This window comes from Xyrauchen texanus, chromosome 37, assembly GCF_025860055.1.
Source record: "Xyrauchen texanus isolate HMW12.3.18 chromosome 37, RBS_HiC_50CHRs, whole genome shotgun sequence".
In the NCBI taxonomy this organism is placed as follows: Eukaryota; Metazoa; Chordata; class Actinopteri; order Cypriniformes; family Catostomidae; genus Xyrauchen; species Xyrauchen texanus.
This window is the reverse complement of record NC_068312.1, coordinates 218126-228689: the sequence shown is the minus strand read 5'-3', so window position 1 is coordinate 228689 and position 10564 is coordinate 218126.

Below are 10564 nucleotides of genomic sequence, written 5' to 3'. Positions count from 1 at the left end.
ATTTCACAATTCTCGAAATTAGCAGAGTGTATCAATGAAATAAAAGATTGGATGGCAGAAATTTCTTTCTACTCAAGGTTCTAATTATTGGACCAAAAAACTCTAAAAACAAGCCGCTAAAATATAATTTGACTCTAGATGGATGTTCTGTTATATCATCTTCAACAGCGACGAACTTAGGTGTTATATTTGATACCAATCTGTCCTTTGAAAATCAAATTACAAATGTTTGTAGAACAGCATTCTTCCACCTAAGAAATATTGCTAAATTAAGGCATATGCTCTCTGTTGCTGATGCCGAAAAACGAATTCATGCATTCATGACCTCAAGACTAGATTATTGTAATGCATTACTGGGAGGATGTCCAGCAAGATCAATAAATAAACTTCAATTGGTTCAAAATGCAGCAGCCAGAGTGCTGACGAGAACCAAGAAATATGATCATATTAGCCCCATTTTATCATCGTTACATTGGCTACCTGTTAAATTCCGTATTAATTTTAAAATTAAAGCTTTGAATGGCCTAGCTCCGTAGTACTTAAGTGATCTTCTACCACGCTATATTCCAACACGTTCATTAAGATCGCAAAATTCTGGCCTGTTAATAGTTCCTAGAATATCAAAATCCACAAAAGTAGGAAGATCCTTTTCATATTTGGCTCCTATGGACACTGTTCGAGATGCAGACACACTCTCTCAGTTTAAGTCTAGACTAAAGACTCATCTATTTAGCCAGGCATACACCTAATTTATCCTCCAACCCACAATTAGGCTGCTTTAGTTGGGTCTGCCGGAACCAGAAACCAGAAACAGTGATCATGATCTCTAACTCTGCAATAAATTAAATGGCATCCATGCTTACATCTTTTTATTTGTTTCCCTGTCTCAACCTCGGGACTCCTATCCTGCGGTCACCAGAACCGGCTGGATCCAGCACCATTCCTGCTTCATGTTGGACTCCACTGCTACATGTTGCTGAATGATGATGACTAAATGCAGCCGGTGCCAGCCAAACATCACTTCGGTCTATTACCTGCACACCTCAGTCTATTGATGGACTACGATCTTTAAATGGAATGCATAGACTAACTATTGCCAACAAAAGCCTTCATCAGCCAATTAACAAGGACAATTGCATCTATGTGAACTTCTGCAATTAATCAAGATGGACTTCAAAGACTTTGGTCATTAATCTTACAGTTCAAACACAATCAATGTTTAAACAATGACCCTTAACCCTTACTTAGTTTAATAATTTTAAACCATGATTTGAACTATACACAAGTAATATTTACATTATATTCACGATGTTAGCCAGAGGGGAACTGGCCCCCACAGTAAGTCTGGTTTCTCCCAAGGTTATTTTTCTCCATTAATCTACATCTTATGGAGTTTTGTGTTCCTTGCCACAGTCGCCTACAGCTTGCTCACTGGGGTTATTAATACAATTATTATTTAATTATTTTTAAACACGATTAAGAATCATATTTTACCTAAATTGCACAATGATGATTCATCGACATTATAGACATTACAGTTTCATCGTCTGTTAATGCTGATCTTCTGTAAAGCTGCTTTGAAACGATGTGTGTTGTGAAAGGCGCTATATAAATAAACTTGACTGACTTGACTTATATGTATGGCTGTATATACATTTATTTTGTCTTCTCTTCTTGCTATGGTCATGCGACGCTGTCATGTGATTTAGTTGAGTAATGCACACAGGTTTATATGGGTGTGTTTGTGAGTGTCATTTTAGTCTGATGAAGAACATGTAGCTCGAAATGTCACGTTTGTGTTTCTGTGGTGAACTCGCTCAATTTAATTTTGAGCAAAAGTGTGCCGACATTGTTGTGAGTTTTTATGGATATATTTATTTTTGGTTGTGCACCTGGATTCAAAACATTGTTTGGTTGTGTGTGCTTTCTTCCACTGAAGCAATGGGGCTTTAAATACATATGTATTGAAATTGGGTTCATTACTTGAAGCTTCCATAGACTGGTGGCCAAAAAAAAGGCCTGTATGACTAACAATGTTGTTTGGTTTTGAAATCTATATAATGTAATATCAATGCTACACAGTATGTCGTATTTGTGTTATGTTCACTTAAGTGTTTATAAATACCCCGGAATCTCAAGCAAGAACTTACAAATATGTTGCTGTTAAAGTAAGTAAGAGTAAGTTAATAATTAACTTATGAATGAAAATGAATAGAATTTAAATCCCCATTATTCCATTTAAATCACAGTTTATAAGACCATTTCCCAACAGTATTTAAAGCTGATTGCATTTTATCCACAATATAATCCACATTTCTTCTTCTAATCCAAAGAGCTCCATCATCTGCAAAAAACAAGTTTCCAATATTAATATCTATTGTTGCAAATACATCATTAATCATAATAGTAAATAACAATGGACTTATACCTTTACCCTGTGGGGTCCCATTCTCAATCAGACCTTTTTCTGATATATATTCTCAAATCCTCACTTTTCTATTTCTTCCTATTAAAAAATAATTAATCTGATTTTATAACCTCCCTCCTATTCCAATCTGATCTAATTTCATCAGCAAACCTTCCTTCCATAACATACAGTATCATAACCCTTTTCAATATCACAGAAAACTGGTAAAACTGTTTCTTTATTTATCAAGACTTTTACCAATTTCATTACAAAATGATCTCCAATACTCTCTCTTTACTTCCCTTATATTTTTCCCTTGTTTCTGCTCAAGTTTTCTTGTATATTATCATATGTTCCCAATTATGTGTTTTCTTCAATATTTGAAATGCTTTCTTTTCTTTCTGATTGCTATTGCACACTTCTCATTCCACCATGGAACTATTTTCTCCACCCTCTTTCCTTTACTTTTTGGGATACATTCTTTTTCAGCATTCTGTATCACTGAAACTAATTATATATTTATCCTTTCAATATATTTGCCTTCATTAATCTTGATCATTTTCATTTCATTTTTCCCTCCTGATCTCATTATTTACAATTGTACTTGTAATGGCTTTTTCCTATAAGCCAGGGCCAGGTGGTAAGATGTTCTTTATGCATAGTTTGGAATAAACAATGTCCACACATCTATATTCATTTCAACTGCTTTGCAATGAAAAATATATATCTTACAGAGTGTAACACATGTTGCTCTATGGTAAGAACCAAATGTTCCCGCCACCTGTCTCCTCATACAACCCACAGGAAGTTTAAATATCATGTTTAATTAACAGGTGACCACACCCACACCACTGGTGCACACTGCCATCTAGTGGTTTGAACAATCATTACATTTGGCTCCTACAGTACTAATTATGGGAAAATGATCACTACCAACTGTACATTTCTTTGATACCTCCCAATGTATTATCCCTCCTAATGTATATGAAACAATTGTTAGATCTATTGCTGATTTCCTTCCTGAACTCACATCCATTCGTTTGGAGCTTCCATCATTTAAGCAAACTACATTTTTCCTTTCCATCAGCTCTTCAATAACCTGACCATTTGTGTCTGTCGTTGTTCCTTTCCATAAAGTATTATGGGCATTAAAATACCCACACCATATCACCCTTTCACCACTTAGACCTTTTATTTCTTCCATACTTTCCTTTCTTAACCTATTACATGGATTATAAAAGTTTATTATGACATAATTCCTCTTTTCAATCCATTTTTCCACTACAATATATTCCATTGTATCCCCTTTCTCCAAAATTCTATGAGGCATTTCCTCTTTTAAAAACGTGACACACCCTCCACCTTTACCTTCCTCCCTATCTCTTCTCACACTTATAAAAGGACTTATATATCCTTTTAAAACAAAATCGAATCTAGAATTCAGCCATGACTCTTGAATGAATATTACGGCTGGCTTTTCTTTCATTTTGTTTATGTAACCTTTAAATTCTTGACCATTGGTGCAAAGACTTCTGGCATTCCATTGTAAGATGATTAACATAAACAATACTAACCAACACAAGTCTCCTGACTTGACTGAGATTCTATATGAAGACTTTCCCTTATATCTTCCCATTTCAATCCTTTTATCTCTGGAAATCTCTCTGCCGCTTTAACAATTATTTTGATCTTTTCTGTTCTTCTTTCCATCTGTGCAGAACATTTAATCACTTCTACCATAAAGAGCACAAAGTTTGTCTTGTTTACCATCATTGTGTCTTCTGATAATCTACCCTCATCAATTACTCTACCTGTTCCTTCAGTCCCTTTACCATATGCCATTCTTTCTTTTCCACTCTGCTTATTCCTAGTATTTACTACTTTCACTGCTTCAGCATACGTTAGGTTATTTTATTGCCATTGCCTTTTTCCTCACCTCACAACCCCTGTATGCCACATTATGACTACCTCCGCAATTGCAACATTTCAATCCTACTCCTTCCTCACACTTCCCAAACTCATGCTCACCTCCACATGATTTACATACTGCTGCAGTATGACCATACCTCTGGCAATTGTAACACCTCAGAAGAGGAGCTACATACATCCTAATAGGGTACCTTATGAAACCCATCTTGATTCGATCTGGTATTTCTTTCCCTTCCAATATAAGATGTACAGACAAACTGTCTACTCTTCTCCCTTCTCTGTTAGTTTGTAAACGAACTGCATCCATGACATTTCCTCCCTCTACATTCTTTTTAAATTCCTCCATAGTAACTCCTAACGGAACTCCATTTATCAGTCCATAGACCCACGACTTCTGTCCTACAATCTGTCCTACAAAAGGCTGGCCAGCCTTTTCTCTCTCTATGTTTCTTATCATAGTGCATAAAGTGGCTGGGTCTATCTTAATGCTATAAAACGCGTTGGGGAAGGCGTTCTTTTCCGATCCTATTCTTTCAGGGGGAAAAGACCCTGCGGAGACCACATCCTGCCCAAGGACTGCCAAAGGGAGACGCGGGTCTGCCGACAGCGGGACCGTACCATGGAAAATACATCACAGGGAGTTGTCAGAAGAGGGAATAAGGCCTGTGGATCCCTACCCCAGTACAGAGCACTTGAAGCTCGTAGTGGGTCTGGTCGCAAATTCCTCCACTGAATTCGCAGGCCAGAGGGCTAGGGAGGAGTCATCCAGGGAGCCTAGTAAGTGGGATCTCCTGGGACAAGAGTGCACGTGTTCGCCTCAGTGGAGAGGGAAGGGTCTGAGTTCAAGCGGTACACCCAGTCAGTTGTTCTGCGTTACCGAGTTCTACTGGTTCGGACCTGATGAATCACGAGACGAGACAGACTCAACCCTGAGATTATAGAATCTCGCAAAGGTATTGGGTGTTGCCCAGCTCGCTGCTCAACAGATGTCTGCTAGAGAGGTGCCGTTGGCCAGTGCCCACAAGGATGCCACACTTCTCGTCGTGTGTGCTCAAACCCGCAATGGGGCAGTCACGGCCTGGGACTGGTAGGCCAGGGAGATGGTGTTGACGACCCAGTGGGCTAACCTCTGTTTGGAGACAGCGTTCCCTTTCCGCTGTCCGCCAAAGCAGACAAAGAGCTGCTCAGAAAGTCTAAAGCTCTGCGTGCGGTCCAAATAGATATGCAAAGCACCGAAAAGGCTGAGTCTGCCTCCTCCCAGGGCAGCACTTGTAGGTTCACTACTTGGTCCCTGAAGGGGGTCATAGGAACCTTGGGCACGTAGCCCGGTCATGGTCTTAGGACGACATGGGTGTCTGCCGGACCGAACTCCAGGCAGGTGTCGCTGACAGAGAACGCTTGCAGGTCCCCAAGCCTCTTGATGGAAGCGAGCACGATCAGGAGGGCCATCTTCAAGGAGAGGGCTTTGAGCTCGACTGATTCTAGCGGCTCAAAGGGGGGTCTCTGAAGGCCTGCAAGGACCACATGAGGGGAACAGGCATGGCCTGGGAAGGTTCAACCTCCAGGCACCTCTAAGGAACCTGATAATCAGATCATGCTTCCCTAGGGACTTACCGTCCACTGCGTCGTGGTGAGCCGATATGGCGGCTACATAAACCTGGCAGAAATGAGAACACTGACCCGACTGCACACCTCTGTGGGTCTTCAGATCGGGAAGAACACCAATTCGCGAACAAGCACCATTTTAGAGTGTCAAATTGCCTGGTAGAGGGAGCTCTGGCTTGGTTGATGGTGTCTATGACTGCAGGTGGTAGGCCACTTAGATCTTCTGTATCCCATCAAGGGGCCAGATGTTCCAGAGGTCTGGGTGTAGATGCCAGAGGGTGCCCCGTCCCTGAGAAAGGAGGTCCATCCTCGGGGAATTCGCCAGGGAGGGGCTGTCGTGAGGAGCGTGAGATCCGAGAACTAAGTCCGTGTGGGCCAGTCTCGAGGGAGTAAGCAGACTGGCCGTGAGGCGAGCCGCTCTCACCTTGAGCCTGGATGGAAGTCAATGAGCGTGCCGTGGGGCGGGTGGTTTGTGGGGATCTACCCGGAAAAACCGAGCCTGCTGCAATCCCCAAATCACCTCCTTCGCCAGTCGGGTCGTCCTCAATCCTGTTGGAAGAAGGATCTATGCGGGGTGCGGCTGGAGTGGTGTTCCTCTTTAAGAAGGCAAGCCGCGACTGCAACGTTGCCATGGTGAGGTTCTCGCAGTGAGAACATAACCATCCACAAATGCTGCCTCTGTGTGATCGCTGCCCAGACACACGAGGCAGTGTCTGTGACCGTCAGGAGAGGAGAGAAATTGGCCGCATCCAGGAACTATACAGGGGCGGAAGGGTATCTTTATAAAGACGCATCCTGAAAAGGACGTTCAACACTGCTGTGTATTGCTCTTTTAGATAAATTAAACTCTTTTAGGTAAATATTATCTTTTAGAAGTGCTGTCGAAGCACCCAGGGGCAAAGCTGCACTGCCGTGCATAGAAAGAGAAAGCCGCTGATATGATCCAACAGCATATGCTCTTCAGAGATGAGTGGAACAGTAAGTGACTGCATATTGCTGATCACACAACCGCTCCGCTCCGAAGAAAATAATCTGAATGGACAGATGCATGATTACCTACTTTTATACCGTAATGTCTGGGGGAGGGTCATTTAAATTCTGTCTGGCAATTTCTCATTGGCCTTTTCTCAAGTTCAGAGGTACGCAAGGCTCTCAAGAAAGACCCCTTTCATTCGACACAACGTTGAAGTGAGCGACAGACGGGGAACTAAGATGTGCGAGATGTAGTGATCAGCATGAGTATGGAAAATGTGAAAAGGATCCCAAAGTGAAATACTGTAACTGTGCAAGAGATCACAGTGCAGCTTATGGAGGATGTATTGTGCAAAAACAAGCCAAAGAAGTTCAAAGAGGTAAGATAATGAGTAAAACCTCATATGAAGAAGCTCTAAAGCAAGTCAATGAGAAGGAAAATACTTACAGCAATGACAACAGAAGAGGGCAAAATTATACAGGCCTAAGGGATGACATATCATCAGGTTGTCAGGAGGTAATCCATGGAACGTTGATAAAGTTGATGAGGATGTATTAGTAGTGAAGAAAGTTTGTGGCCTTCATTTGTCACATCATTAATGTTACCTCACAATTTGAAAATGTGAGGGAAAAGTGAGAAGATGATTTGTCAGCTCTTGATGTGGATATTTCAATGTTGGAACTTGAAATAACTTTGCAAGACACCGGGTATTCAGCCCCAGGACAAGATCAATAAAGTTATGCCATGTTTAGACAGATGCCTGTGGAAAGTTTGAAGATTATACAGAGACTCTTTAATAAAATATGGAGTGAAGGGTTTATACTTATATTTATAGGCGATTATATTACCATTCAACAAACCAGGGAAAGATCCTGCTAATCCGGGATATTAAAGGCCCATAACTTTGACCTCACACTTATGTAAATGAATGGAAAAAATAATAGTAAGTAGATTAACATATGTTCTGTAATAGAGAAGATTATTATGCAAGTATCAGTTTGGATTTAGAAAAGGAAGATCCACAACTGACACTCTTGTTCAAGTAAGTAAAGAAGTGGAAAAGGCTATGCAAATGAAACAGTTAATGGCAAAAGTTTATTTTGACATTAAAAAGGCATACGCTTCCATGTGGAGTGAAGGGTTGCACATTAAATTAAGTAATATGTGTATTATATAATTGGATACAAGACTTTTATCAGCCATGGAAATTAGGGGAGAAAGGTTGGGGAGGAAGTGTCTAAGGACATTGAAATTGATAATGGTATCCCACAGGGGAGTGTAATCAGTCCTATACTGTTTAATATCATGATATATTACACTTTCTCAGATCTTGAAGGATGTATCAAATCTACATTATATGCTGAAGATGGGGCTATATGGAAAAGGGGAAGACATTTTTAATTTTAAGAGAAGCAATAAAGAAAGTAGAAAAATGGTCATAAAAATGGGGGTTTAAGCTGTCAATTAGTAAGTCCTGCTATATGATAAAATAAGCAAAGGATTGATATTAAAGTTGACACTATATGGGAAGCCAGTGGAGAGGGTGTCTGAGTTTAAGTACTTAGGACTTTGGCTAGATGATGAATACACATGGAAATTACATATTAAACATATAGAATCAAAATGCAAGAAAGTAATACATTTACTAAGAGCAGTGGCTGGATATTATTGGGGATCTGATGAGCGGTCACTAATTGATATATACAGAGCTATTATGAGATCAACAATTGATTATGGATCTATAGTCTATGGAGCAGCAGCTAAGACAATACTACTAAAAAAAGACAGATTACAGTATAGAGCTCTACGGCTCTGTATTGGAGCCATGACGTCAGCCCCCATTAATGCTGTTCTAATAGAAGCGGGTGAAATACCATTGGAGCTCAGAAGACAAAAATAATCTCTTACATACTGGATTAGATTAAAAGGATGCAGAGAGGAAAACCACACAAAAATGGTGTTGATGGACATCGAAAGGAAGAGCTAGGGAATATGGCTTGGAGTCTATAGAGTTTACTAGGACTACCCCAATTAGTAATATTCCACCATGGCTTTATCCAGCAACAGAAGTAGATATGAATATATTAGAGTACAGAAGATATTCGCAAACAAATGAAGTGGGTTACAAAGCAAGTTTATATGTAAGACATAAGTATTTCAACTACCTTAAAATGTACACAGATGGGTCAAAGAATAAGTAAGGGGGTGTGGAAATTGGGGTATACAATATATACAAATGAGTTTAAAATATCCATAGCTAAAAGACTTTCTGATTAGTTATCAGTGTACACAGCAGAATTAGTGGCAAATATAATGAGTTACAATGGGTTGAAGAGGTTAAACCAGACAGGGTGGTAATATACTCCGATTCAATTGCTGTTTTGGGAAGCATCCAATCGAGGAAAAGTGATAGAGAAGATCTTATCATAGAATCATTTCAAAATTGGTTTAGGATCCATAGAGATGGCATTGATGTGCAGTTTTGTTGGGTGCCAGCTCATGAGGGTCTGAAAGGAAATGAGGGTGCTGACTTTACAAAAGGACATTGCAATATCAATTACATTAGGAAAATGAGAAGGAAAAGCCCTGATTAAGAATAAAGGAATGGAGATTTGGCAGGAAAAGTGGGATGAAGATCTGAAAGGAAGTAGATATTATAAAATGCAAACATTATTTAAAGGGCACCTATTATGGCATTTAAAATGTTCCTAATATTGTTTTGGGAATCCCCAACAACAGTTTTACATGCATGCAATGACAAAAAACACTTTTTTTGTCTTATAATATGCATTTATGTTTACCTGATTTGCTCACCGACTCCCAAATGATTCGTTCAACGACTCATTTTTCCAAACCCCTCCTTTGCGTGACGCTAATCAGCGGTGATTGGTCAGATGACCCAGTCAGTTGTGATTGGTATACTCTGTGCGGAGATTGTCGGAAACGGAACGCCCATCACCGCTTTGTAGTAAAAAAATCAAAATCAGAGAAGGAATTTGAGTTGATTTATGTTAGCGATCATAGCCCAAAGTTCGGTGGTAAACACCCAATCAGTTATTGTTTGCGTTAGCCCAACGCATAAACATATTGGTAAAGCACTGCATTACTACAAGTTATTGCTCTATTCTTTATGACAACTCCAATAACATCCACAAACATTTCACATATTTCAAAAAAATTGACATTGGAGGCCTAGAAGCTGTGCTGAGCGTAACGTACACAACACACACAAATACTTATTAAGCATGCTAAAAAACACATAAAAGCAACAATTATTAATAATACTTACAGGTTGTGATTTGGAGGAGGAAGCTGATCCAAATAAACTTGGTACTGAACCTTCCTTCAGTATCAACCGGCTCGCGAATCCACACTTGAAAGCATTCATGTTCGTAAAGCAATCGTCATTAAAATGAGTCGAACATAGCACAAGGTTCGGGCTATACTTGTGTGGTATAGTTGTAAATATAAACTCTAGCCACTGATTCTTCACATGCTCGTCCCTGGGCAGTGAAAAAAAGGTCGCTTTTGATACGCACTTCAGAACACAGCGTCTTGTTGTCGACACGATGTTTTTAAGTTTTCCCTGGTGTCTGCGCACGCAATGAGTGGGCACGGCCAATTTGATAATTTTTCATCTTGACGTCACA